Here is a 14198-nt window from a genome sequence, read left to right on the forward strand (position 1 = left end):
GAACTAAATTCTTACGAACCTTGTTTTTTCCAAAGTTATTTAAATGATATTTATTTTTTATTTGTATTTTAATTTTTTCTCTTTAATGTTCAGAGTAAACATTTGGCACATTTTCACCAGATTTTTTCCTAAACATTTGATATTTTTGATTCTTTTGAAATTATATATTTTTTTTTATTTTAGTGCATCACTGTAATATAGAAGTACATTTTTAAATTTTGACCTTAAATGTTTTGACATTGATAAATTTGTCAGTTTCAGATTATCTGTTAGAATTTTCATATGAATAAATACAGTTTAAGTCTTTTAATATTTTCCCCCTTTAGTGTTTTTTCTTATTATACTCTCTAAGTGCTCAGTGTTATGGTGAATAGAACAAGTATGAGCAGATAACATTAGAATTATGTGAAGTTTTACATTCAATATGTCACCATTAAGTATTATGCTAGCTGTAGGACTTTTATAAATACTCTTAATCAGATTCACTGATTTCTCCTATTTCCTCCTTTTTCTACTCTGCTGACATACCTTATGGTGCTTTTCCCCCCAATTCATTGGAATAGGTAAAATGCCATTTCTCCTTTATTCTGTTATTGGAGTAATTGGTACGAACTGATTGTTTAATGTAAGTTAACTTTAAATTCCCAGGATGAGTTCTACTGGGTCATGATGTATTATTTGACTTATATCATGCCTGATTTACTTTTTCTCCAAACTTTATTATCTTTTAATCTATATCCAAGAAGAATATTGTTTTATTTATTTTCTGAAAATATCTTGGTCATCTTTTGATATAATGGCAATTAGGAAAACATTACACATTGTAGATTTCATTAAAGATATTTATAATCAATCATAAGTATCATAAGGACACTGCACACTGATAATTCGACCAAAAAATTTTAGAAGGACAGAAAATTATAAAATGTATTTTTATAATCCATTACTTTTTTTTGTTTTGAGACAGTCTCATTCTGTTGCCCAGGCTACAACGCAGTGTTGCAAACATTGTTCACTACAGCCTCAACCTCCAGGACTTAAGGATCCTTCTACCTCAGCCTCTCCTATGGCTGGGACTGCAAGTGTGTGCCACCAAACCTTGCTAATTTTTTTTATGTTTTTGTAGAGATGAGGTCTCACTTTCGTGCCCAGGTTGGTCTTGAATGGTTGTGCTTCAAGAGATCCTCCCATCTTGGCCTCCCAAAATGTTGTGATTACAGGTATGAGCCACCATGCCTTGTCATAATCCATTCTTATTTTTGTTTTCTTCTAATTTTTATTCTAAATCCTTTTTCTTTCTTTCTGTATCAGTTTTATAGAAGATGTCTCCTTCAATCCTCCTAAAGATACCTGTGGTAGATCAAAAGGGGCTCCACATTCTTTGCCATATCTCTACTGAGGAATATGAACTATTTCATCTACTCTTAGATCTTCCTGGTACTGTGATTGGGTTTGACTGATAGAATACAGCAGAAGAGATGCTGTGATTAATTCTGAGGCAGTGTCCTAAAAGATTTGCCGGTTCTACCTTCACATCTTGAAATATTTCTTTTCAGAACCACCATGCTCTGAAAAATCCAAATAAACTGGAGAAAGAGCCATATGAGAAGAGCAAAGTCATGCTGTCCAGTCTCAGCAAAGTCCCAAGGCTACAGCCAGCAACAAGTGCTAGCTATGTCACCCAGATGTCTTGAATGTTTCAGCCTCAGTTCTTCAAGTGAACACAGTTTCAGACAACGGTACATGAAGAAGAAAGACTATGCAGCTGTTCTAAGTCAATCTAAAAATAATACCATAAAGCAACACTTTGGTTTTCAGCCATTAAGTTTTGAGTTATTTGGTATGTAGCAACAACAGATAATAGAAATAGATAGAACTTTCTAAATATTCTTCTATTTTTCACCATAGAATATTTTTATAGTCATGTTAAGGAATGCAGGGAGCATGCAATACTTAAGCAATGGTTAAATAATACAAGTTTTAATACAAATTAAGACATAGAGTTGAAAAAGAGTACAAGCAAGTTTCAACCCCAAGCCAAGAACATGAAAACATCACCATGTCTTATTTCAGGAGTCTATTGTTACATGGTATGAATAGAGCTAGGAAGAAATTCATGAACTAAAATACATAATCTTGGGAAAATATAACACTAAAATACCAAAAACTATCAACAATATCCCATGGACCAGGAAGAATTCAACTACTAAACCTCAAATACCAGTTAAAATGTGAAACTGTATTATGTAAATTATGTCATTGGACTATTTCTGAAAAAATACTAATAGCAATAATTTATCTAGCATTTGTATGAATTACTGCAGGAGCTCCATGCACACTCCTTAAGAAAAAATGAAGGTTTAGCAAATATGCAATATTGTATTGTAAAGTGTAACCCTGTGCTATTGTCTTTCTCTCTACTGAATGATCTAAAATTGTTGTTATGTGTACACATTTTACATTTATAGCATTCATTGACATGTAGTCTAATTATTAGTTCAGCATGCATAGTCTATTTATATTAGTCATGTCCATATTTGCAAATCAAAACACAGAATTAACTTTTTGAAGGCTACGTAGGAGATGGGATTCTTTATTCGGGCGATGAGGGAAAAATATTCTATCTTTATCACATGCTTTGAAATGTTTCTAATGCCTTTATTTACTGATAGAGATTCTTGTGTGTGTGTATATATATATCTGTGTGTGATCAAAATGTATGGAGTCATAAAAAATACCCACTACTTAGTTTCAAATATTTGATCTTTGAAATTCATTTAGCACAAGTTACACAATTAAAGTTGTCTTAATTTTTTTAAAGTCAAATAGCCCTATATAGAGTTTGAATTGAGAGCTTCTTTGCTTTTCTTTATTCTTCCTGTCATGTTCTTGTAATTAATTCAAAATCTATATGTACTCTCTCAAATTGCTACAGGTAGTTAGATAGGCATGCGCGGGGCAGGAGAGGGCTTTTCCCTCACCCACTAGGACTGTCAGGTGGTGGTTTGACGTTTATCACACTTGCTCTCTAAAAATGATAATTTGGCAGCCGCAGGGAGAGACAATCTCCTAATGATCCACAGCAATATCATTAAAAGTGTTAATTGAATTGCAGATACCATTGAGAAGAAACTTCCTAGTCACACACACTAAGAGACAAAATGGTGAAATGTGACCTTCCGGGTACATTCCATTGGAAAAGGCAAGAAAGCCTCAGATGGGCATGTGCCCAGCTTCCTAAACACACTACGCGTGCTCAATTCCCAGGAGTAAAGAGGGCACTGGGCACGCAGGAAGCTTATCCTAAGGGAAGAATCATGGGAAAGAGAGTGAAATCTATGAAGCCCTTGGATGAAGGTTAAATGGTCCCTAACCTTCATGTCCTCTCTGGGATATCTTCCAAGTGAACTTTCCTTTCTTTCCTGTTCTAAAGTCTTTTTAAATAAACTTCTACGCCTGCCCTGAAACTTGCCTCAGTCCCTTTTTCTGCTTTATGCCCCTCAGTTGAAAAAATTCTTTCTTCTGAAGAGGCAAAGACTGAAATTGCTGGGGACCCATATGGATACACTGCCCCGTAACTCAGAGTAACTCGGATTCCTGCCACTGGTAACAAAATAAGTAACTTGTGAGAGTTGCCTGGACTATGGAATAACTTCTTGGTTAAAACATAGGTTTAGTCTCTTAGGGACTTTCCTGCCTTAGTTAACTTATTTTAGTCCTGTAATATTTAGTGTCTGGGTCTGTAAAATTGTGATAATAACAGAATCTAACTCATAAATTTGTTCTAATCTGTATAAAACACTGTAATGCAATGACAGAAAAAGGTATCACTCAATAGATGTTAGTTGTTATTTTTACTATGACTGAAAACATTTTAATGTTACATAATTTATTTATTTTCCACAACTAAACATATGTATTTCATATGGTAGGCATATAGGTTAGTTGGTTGATTGGTTGATGATGTTTCTTGATGTCCAAAACCATGTCTTATTTCCTTTTGTAGATGAAAAGTCCAACAGAATTTTCAGATAGCACCAAGTCACAGAAGAACCGAATGGATACACACACCTATGGAACTAAAATAGATATCAGATTTTCAAAGTTATGTCAAACATAAGTAAACAATCTAACTTAGTATAGAAGTGTAAGCTCATTGTGTATCTTTAAATTTTAATCCTTTAAGGTATTTTTGAGAGAAATCTTTATATTAAGTGAAACAGTTTCTGTTATTATAGAACTCATGTTATCATGAAAGCCGTGACTGGAATTACTTATAATGCATTACTGAAATCAGATATACAAAGTTGTAGGATTTTCCTTTCCAAACTAGTGGCTGTATCTATTAATTCTCCTGTAACATAATTAAGTATAAATAAAATAGTCAGAAATAGTCATTACTTTTTTTTTTTTTTTTTTTTTTTTTTTTTTTTTGAGACAGAGTCTCACACTATCACCTGGGCTAGAGTGCAATGGCACAATCTTGGCTCACTACAATCTCCACCTCCCAAGTTCAAGCTATTCTCCTGCCTCAACCTCCTGATTACCTGGGATTACAGGTGTCTGCCACCATGCCTAGCTAATGACAGAACGCTAGCAAGACTAATAAAGAAGAAAAGAGAGAAGAATCAAATCGACGCAATTAAAAATGATAAAGGGGATATCACCACCGACCCCACAGAAATACAAACTACCATCAGAGAATACTATAAACACCTCTACGCAAATAAACTAGAAAATCTAGAAGAAATGGATAATTTCCTGGACACTTACACTCTTCCAATACTAAACCAGGAAGAAGTTGAATCCCTGAATAGACCAATAACAGGCTCTGAAATTGAGGCAATAATTACTAGCCTACCAACCAAAAAAAGTCCAGGACCAGATGGATTCACAGCTGAATTCTACCAGAGGTACAAGGAGGAGCTGGTACCATTCCTTCTGAAACTATTCCAATCAATAGAAAAACAGGGAATCCTCCCTAACTCATTTTATGAGGCCAACATCACCCTGATACCAAAGCCTGGCAGAGACACAACAAAAAAAGAGAATTTTAGACCAATATCCCTGATGAACATCGATGCAAAAATCCTCAATAAAATACTGGCAAACCGGATTCAGCAGCACATCAAAAAGCTTATCCACCATGATCAAGTGGGCTTCATCCCTGGGATGCAAGGCTGGTTCCACATTCGCAAATCAATAAACATAATCCAGCATATAAACAGAACCAAAGACAAGAACCACATGATTATCTCAATAGATGCAGAAAAGGCTTTTGACAAAATTCAACAGCCCTTCATGCTAAAAACGCTCAATAAATTCGGTATTGATGGAACGTACCTCAAAATAATAAGAGCTATTTATGACAAACCCACAGCCAATATCATACTGAATGGGCAAAAACTGGAAAAATGTTTTGTATTTTTAGTAGAGGTGAGGTTTCACTATGTTGGCCAGGCTAGTCTCGAACTCCTGACCTCATGATCTGCCCACCTTGACTTCCCAAAGTGCTGGGATGACAGGCATGAGCCACTGCACCTGGCCAGTCACTACTTATTCTAAATAAAACAAAATCCATTAACTCTGAATAGAAAGAACCTTTTGAATGTCCTGTTACATAATGCTTAAACCTTTACATTAACCTTTTAGCAAACCCTGTGCTAGGAATTGTTTCAAGCCTCTGGGTGATTTTACAAGAATAAGAAAGCCCACAGGCTAGGTTGAGAGACAGAGTTTAACAAAGAATTAAAATATAACATAATACAAACCACAATAAAACATGCATACAGGGCTCTTCAATGTTGTGCTGAGCATTCTTTGCTTGAGGGAAGATGTGAGTCGTTTTCTTTGACTGAATACTGACTTTGGGGCATGGTCAGTCAAGGATAGCTAAATATCTTAGGACTCACCAGGAAAAAGTCTAGCTAAATGATTAGTTTTTGTTGTTGTTGCTTTGTATTTACCATACATTAGTATTTAAACTTGAAATTTAGCAGAGGTGTGTACAGTACTTAAATTTTCTTCCGTCTAAAATTGATTGAGATTCATTAACCTTACCAATCAGTTCAACCCAGATCCACAGCTAAGAAGTTAACCAAAAGCAAACAAACAAAAAACTCTAGTAAACCAAGAAATTCAGAAAACTGTTAAATATTTTAGATTTTATTATTAATATTCACAGTATCTTATAAGTATCATAAAAAGACACTGCACACTGATAATCTGACAAAAGGCATTACTTAAAATATGAAAAGGACAGAAACTTATAAAATGCATTTTTATAATCCATTCTTAAATTTTTTTTTCGAGTTTCTATTTTTTCTAAATCTTTTTTTAAATTTCTTTCTGTATCAGTTTTATAGAAGACGTCTCCTCCCATTCTCCTGAAGACACCTATGTTAGATCGAAAGGGGCTACACATTCTTTTCCTTTTCTTCTACCGAGCAATATAGCCTATTTCCCCTTCTCTCAGATCTGGATGGCCCTGTGATTGGTTTTGACTGATAGAATACAGCAGAAGAGATGCTGTGGTAATCCTCAGGCCTGGTCCTAAAAAATATTCAGATTCTGCCTTCACATCTTAAAATATTTCTTTTTGGAACCACCATGCTCTGAAAAGTGCAAATAAATGGGAGAAAGGCCATATGAGAGGAGCAATGACATGCTTTTCATCCTCAGCCAAGCACTCAGGCTACAACCAACAAATGCCAGCATGTCAGCCAGCTGTCTTGAATATTTCAGCCCCAATCAATCCTCCAGGTGAACACAGGTCCAGACAACAGCACGTAAAGCAGAAAGACTGTAGTTGTTCTGAGTCAATTTAAAAATCATAAATTATAAAACAACATAAAACAGTGTTTTAAGCCAGTTAGTGTTTCAAGCTACTAAGATTTAGGCTGCATTGTTATTTAACAATAGACAGAGAAAAGAAATGCATAAAGTTTTTCAAATTATTCTTCTATTCTTCTATTTCTTACCATAGAATATATTAATATATTTATAGTCACGCTCCTTTTCCTTTATTTTTATTTTTATTTTTTTGAGACAGAGTCTCAATCTGTTGCCCAGGCTGGCGTGCAGTGGCATGATCTCCTGGGTTCAAGCAATTCTTCTGTCTCAGCCTCCTGAGAAGCTGAGGTGGGACCTAGATGCCCACCACCAGGCCTGCCTAAATTTTATATTTTTAGCCCAGACAGAGTTTCACCATGTTGGCCAGGCTGGTCTTGAACTCCTGACCTCAAGTGATCCACCCACCTTGGCCTACCAAAGTGCTGGGATTACAGGTGTTGGCCACTGCACCAACCATCCTTTTATTCTTTAGACTGCTGCCTTACTTTGCTGATTCAATAGCATATTTTTCCCTTGATACCCAATAGGTGGATGTGTGTACACATGTGAACATTAGTTTAATCTTTAAAAATAGAGTGCCTTATTCTTGAAAACTACCTCTTTTAGGATGTAGTGTCTCACTACCTGTTTCCTTTCTCTCTTTTCATTTTCATTGATGTTCTGAAGTTAAAACAGATTTTTGAAAATTAACTTAAGGCATAGGAGTGTGGTGGGGAGAGAAAAAACGATTAAATTCATCCTGAAATTGTATCTTCAAAAAGTGGCACATCAAGAGTAGTGCAGTGTCCCCTGAATACTCCTGAGGCTTTCTGGTGGTACAGACTCAGGGACTCTGAAGAGTGGTGAGTGGGTTACAGGCAAATTACTTTCTCTCAGTATTTGTTATATTCTTTTCATAGAATTTCATTTTATTCTTTCAGTAGACTAAACTTATTTTTTACTATGCCAAGCATAGATGCACTTTTATTTTTTTTTCTTTAAAAGTCAGGTAATTTTTTTTCCATACCTTATCTACCATAACTTAACAGAAATTGTGTCTTTATAGGTGTTTTGATGTTAAATCTGAGGCTGCAATACAGAAAATGTTTTTTAAAGGGTTATGGAATTCATAATAAAATGTTCTACTTCTAGCCATTGAATGTCAAACATAATTCCACACAAACAATTGAAAATCATTAAATTTTCCAGTAAGCTCATGTCTGTATCTGCAAATGAATCATTTGGGTTCATTCAGTATTAACACTGATGTCAATATATTATAAAGAGAACTAACAGTAGTGCCAATACATTTCTCACTCAGTTAATGTATAGGCAGAAAATAAAATAACTTATTAGAATATCAATGAAATAGAGTCTGGGAACTTTTATAGGTACTGAGAAAAAAAAAAACAAAAAACAAAAACCCAGTACTGACACTTTGATCAAAACAGTCATTATCTTGCTATGTTTGAGAAAAGGTTAAGAAATTTCATGATTAGAATATTACTAAGTCATTTAAGTCATTAAGATTTAAATACTGCAATGTCTCCTGAATACTCCTGAGGCTTTCTGGTGGGACAGAACCAGGGACTCTGAAGAGTGGTGAATGGGCTACAGGCAAATTATCTTAGATTATTAATACTTAAGTCTTAAGACTATTGAGTCATTTTTAGAAGTTGTGTATAAACTATGTAAGCATAAATTAGTTATGTTATTTTCAAATAGACAGACTTTGCATATACATATGTGTGTATGTGTATGTTTGTTTATGAATATGAATGAAATAAGCATACAGCAGAACAAATGTATCACAAGTGAAACATCCTACATTTTATCATTTTATAGAAAAATAATGTAGTTCTTACCTTTTATTAATAATACAAAGTACAGTCTATTTTCAAAACACACATATATCTGAGGTATATTCTACAAATGAAACTGCATTTGGTCTGAGATGAGTTTTCCATAAATGTTCTTATCCATATTTGAAAGTGTAAGTAGGTCTTTGCTTAGTAATCATCTTTGAACCTCTTTTCATTTAAACCACTTCTGGCAATCTTTTAGCCAACCATTTCTTCATTAAAATGAACCCTATTGTTAAGCACCAGATAGAATTTTCCAGAGGACTTTTCCAGTCACTAAAAACAAGGTCTAACATCACCTCCAGGTATAATTCTGAGTCCACACAGTGAGAGAGAGCTTGCCTCTTTATAAGCCAGAAACTAGTTGCAGTGTGACAAATGTTTCCAATATAGTTTTGTGTCTTGCCTATCTCCAATAACAACTTTCAGCTACTTTTTTCCTCTTCACCTTCATTTTCTTTTCCATTGCCTCTCATTTCTACCACCATTGTTCAGGAGAAATATGACAGACAATTTATTATTATCTTCATCACATTTTATTAGAATTCTATTACAGCAAGATCATTGACAGGCTTTATTCACAGGAGCAGGGAAAAAATCTCAGCATTTCTTCTCCTGAGGGACTCCGAATTGGACCATTTTCTACCAGGTTATTGTGTGTGTTTCCAGTGCTATTCAGTTCTTTCCGTTTCTAATTCAGAATCTATTTTTTTCTAGAACTTCCTAACTTATTCACAGCTCCCTGCATTCACCTTTCTTTGTCTATATATAGAGAGACACATGTATGTACAGATTACAGATTGATACATACTTATTCAAAGAAATATATTAATATAAATTTACAAAAAAGATGCATTCCCTTTCAAGGGAAAGGCATATACCTAATATTACACTATAATATGGAAGGATATATACATAATATTACATATTCATTTATACCAAAAATCAAGAACTGTATTCTCATTGATATTTCATCACATAATGAAAGAAAAATCAACAAAACACAGTCTTAGTATCACTCTCACTGGTAGATTTAACAAATAACGTGATCTGAAATCTCAGTGTTCAGCATTGTCCTTTCTAGTCAATAGCATGAAAGGGCATTGGAAGCCTGAAGTGTGTTATCTGCTTAATTCATTTATCCTCCAGTGCACACATGGTTTACCTGCAACATATGTAATATTTTAAACAATGTTTACTTTCTAAATAATGTGTTATTTCTCTAGTTTTTTTTTTTTTCCCGGATAATACAATATATAGACAGTATAAAGCAAACTTACAAAGTCTGACACAAGCAGAATATTTTGCCAGAGAGTTTTTTGACTAGACAGATATCTTTGATTGCAATGTCTGAGACTGCCCCAAGTTCAGACTGTCTCTAAGTTGTTGAGCAGGGGGTCATGGAATACTACCATGTCTGAAAAGAAGAGAACATTCTTCACAAGTCGAATGAAGATAACCTATTTACAATTTCATTTTTACTTGGATGATTTGGACCATTTCCAGTGTAAAGCAATGAGGTAACTCTTTAACCTTCAGAGTCAAACAATAAAAGGCTCTTTATCTATAAATAGGTCTTTCTGTGTCTCAGATATAGTATGAAATGGATTAAAATACAAAGATAATATCACTGATGCAACAGTAGTAAAACAAATAGCCTTTTCTTTCTGAATTCAATTCCCTATAAACTTCAGATATTTTATTTTAACTAAACTATAGTTAGACTTTCTGTAGAATTTTTTGTTTTAATTTGTCTTATCACCTACTTTTTTGTACAGTGTCCTCTCACTTTTTTTTTTTTTTGTATATAAACAATGTAACAACTGGAAGTTTCTTAATAGCAAACTCTTATCTAAATAGTAATCTTTTACATCTTATTCAAAGAAATAATAATATGTATGCAAAGCAACATACGATGTTTTACTCAATTCCTGGAAGGAATTTCTGATTATTCTCCTTCATTGGCTTTTACAAAGCTTAAAATCTTCCCAAATTGGCTTTTCTAAGAATTGCTCTCCCATTTACTCTTACTCCTCCTCCTCCTTTGCCATCTTTAACATTTTCAATACCACATGGAAAAATCTAGAGCAGATTTCTAGTGGTCCCAGGAACCCTAAAGGAGCACAGTAAAAGACACCACGGCTGGGCGAAGTGGCTCACGCCTGTAATCCCAGCACTTTGGGAGGCCGAGTCGAGTGGATCACCTGAGGGCAAGAGTTCGAGACCAGCCTGGCCAACATGGTGAAACCCTGTCTCTACTAAAAATACAAAAAAATTAGCCGGATGTGGTGGCACACACCTGTAATCCCAGCTACTCAGAAGGCTGAGGCAGGAGAATTGCTTGAACCCAGGAGGCGGAGGTTTCAGTGAGCTAAGTGCACCCCACTGTACTCCAGCCTGGACAACAGAGCGAGACTCCATCAAAAAAAAAAAAAAAGGCACAACACACCCCCTTTGTGAGGGTCTTCTGGCTTCCTGTGGAGCCTCTACAGTTATGGGCAGGTTTTACTAAGATCTAAAGCGTGACTCCTGTTCTCATTGAGTTACCTGATCTCTTTGGCTTTCTGAGGGTATCAGAGGTTACTTTGTACTGTGAGAAAACATAAACTTTGCATGTGCGGTAGCTGTAAGTAACTGGCAAGAGCTTCAGTTTTGGAGGTGGTTGACAGCGGTTGTAGTACATGACTATTACTATGGGGGCTGTTCTTTTTTTTTCTACAAATAGGTAAATAATAATAATAATAAAAGGCAGAATGAACACATGGAGGCTGTGTGAACACTTGCCACTGAGAAATGAGATTTTCATCAGGGACAGATGGAGCAGAGTGAACTGATGGTTGGCATAACATTCTGTATATCCAGTTTGAGAACAGCTTCTGGAAGGAGTGGGTCGGGGTTAAACTCCGTGAGTATGACCTAGTAAGCACTAACAGCAAGGATGGTTAAATGGCTTCCCTGGTTATTTTAATTTTCCTTTTGGGAAAAGATAAATAAGTGAGGTAAAATTTGTTTAGAACTCTCACTTTTACCATAATTTGAAACAATCAAAGGACTTGTTTGTGTGTTTCTTTGGTTTGTTTTCTTTTTCTCCAAGACAGACATTAAAACATGCAATTTCATGATATATAAAGAGTATAAAGAGCTATCAGAAGTATTTTATAAAGTATTAAAGTTATCTATCCCCTTTCTACCTTGTTGAATATATATACATACACACACATATATATAAATATGCTATAGGTGTATATATATACACACACACCTATATATGTTATCTCATGGATATGTGTGTGTGTGTATATGTGCGTGTTTGCACTGCACTAATAAGGAAATATTAAAATTTATTTTGGAGAGTGTCTACAAAAGCCACTGTGTCCAGGCTGAATCACCTAATGTTTGTGCAGCATTGAATGTTTATCATAAAGGCAGGGGAAAGATAATATTAATTTTTAAAGAATAATGAATATTAAAAAATATTCTGTAGATAAAACACAATCAGAGATAATGTTTCTACTTAAATACCATTACTTATGTTATATGGCTTTTTTGGGCCTTTTTTATATGAATGAACCACAAATGTCATTTTTCACAGGTATATCTACTTAAAATTATAAATATATTTTGATATATTTAAATCAATTATAGTAGCATAAGTATAATCTTAAGTTACTTCATAATATACTAAAATTAGAAATAATTATACTTTTAAACAATGGAATAAAAAAACAAACTAGAGAATAGGAGAAAATATTTGCAAGTCATATATCTGATAAGGAGTTAACATCCATAATATATGAAGAACTCAAAGCTGAATATCAAATGGTCAAGGAATCCAAACAAACAATTTTCCAAGAAAGGCACATAAGTGGCCAACAGGTATATGACAAGGTGCTCAGCACCATTAATCATCATAAAAACGTAAACCAAAATTACAATGGGATATCACCTCACACATGTTAGGATGCCTATTGTTAAAAGACAAGAGATAATTAGTGTTGGTAAGTATGTGGAGAAAAGGGTATCCTTGAACACTATTGATGGGAATGCAAATTAGTAGAGAATTTGTGGAAAACAATATGGAATTTCCTCAAAAAACTAAATATAAAAACTGAAATACAATCTAGCAATCCCACTTATGGTGTATATCCAAACAACTTGAAATCAGTATCTCAAAGAGATATCTGCACCCCCATTTTCATTGCAGCATTATTAATAGTAGCCAAGGTATAGGAACAATCTAAATGTCTGCCAGTGGATGAATGGATAAAGAGTATGTTCATACATATATGTGTGTATGTGTTTGCATGTGTATATGTATATATGTATATGTAAACACATATACACAATTCAATACTATTTAACCATAAAAATAAATCCTGTCATTTGTGAAAACATAGGAAAACCTGATAAATGTTGTTATGGTAAGTGGAATAATCTAGAAACAGACATACTGTATGATCTCATTCATACGTGTAATAGAAAATAGTTGTACTATTAGAAGCAAAGTAGAACAGTGGTTGCCAGAGGTTGTGTCATAGGGAAATGTGGAGAGGTTGGAAAAAGTACAGTTTCAGTTATAAGATGAGTAAGTTCTGGGTATCTAATGTATGGCACATTGCAAACAGTTAATAATATTCTTATTTTTTACCTGAAATTTGATAAGAGGTAGATCTTAAGTGTACTCACCATACACACACACACACACACACACACACATATTTATTTGAGCTGCCTATCCCATGGAAAGAGTTTTCATCTACAAGAGGCAAGAAATCTTTTTCAACATATTAAAAGTGAACTTCAGCAGTTTGGAGGCTTTTCTTTGAATTATTATTCCTGCTATAAATTTGTGGTACTCTCATATTTTCTTGAATATCCCTCCTGAAGTTTCTGCATGCTGTACAATAAACATGGTGACAGCATCTCCTTCTAGTGAGGGCTTAGGCTGCTTTCACTCATTGCGGTAGGGAAAGTGGAACCAGCATATGCAGAGATCACATGGGGATAGAGGAAGCAAGAGAGAGGGTTGGACGGGGCCAGGCACTTTTTAACAGCCAACCGTCATGGGAACTAATAAAGCAAGAATTCACACTCTACCTGGAGAATAGCCCCATGTCATTCATAAGGGATCTACTCCCGTAACCCCAACACCTCCCACTAGGCCCCACCTCCAAGGGTGGGGATCAAATTTCAACATAGGTTGAGAGGTTAATCATCCAAACTATAGCAAGAGGTTTCTACAAAAATTGTTAAATATTTGAGTTTTAAATATACACTTTGCAATGAAAAATTTGTTTGCCAATAAAGGTTTTATGGATAATTGTTTAGAATCTTTGCTAAATTATGTCAAAACGTAAGGCAGTTGTCAACATATTGAAATTGAAATCATGTTGGAATAAATTCTCACCTTGCTAATTTCATGAACTTGAGCAATTTACATACCTTTGTACTTCAAATTATTTGTTTCAAATGTAATACCTTATATATTAGTCTGTTTTTGCACTG

Source organism: Macaca nemestrina, chromosome 2 (assembly GCF_043159975.1).
Source record: "Macaca nemestrina isolate mMacNem1 chromosome 2, mMacNem.hap1, whole genome shotgun sequence".
Classification (NCBI taxonomy): domain Eukaryota; kingdom Metazoa; phylum Chordata; class Mammalia; order Primates; family Cercopithecidae; genus Macaca; species Macaca nemestrina.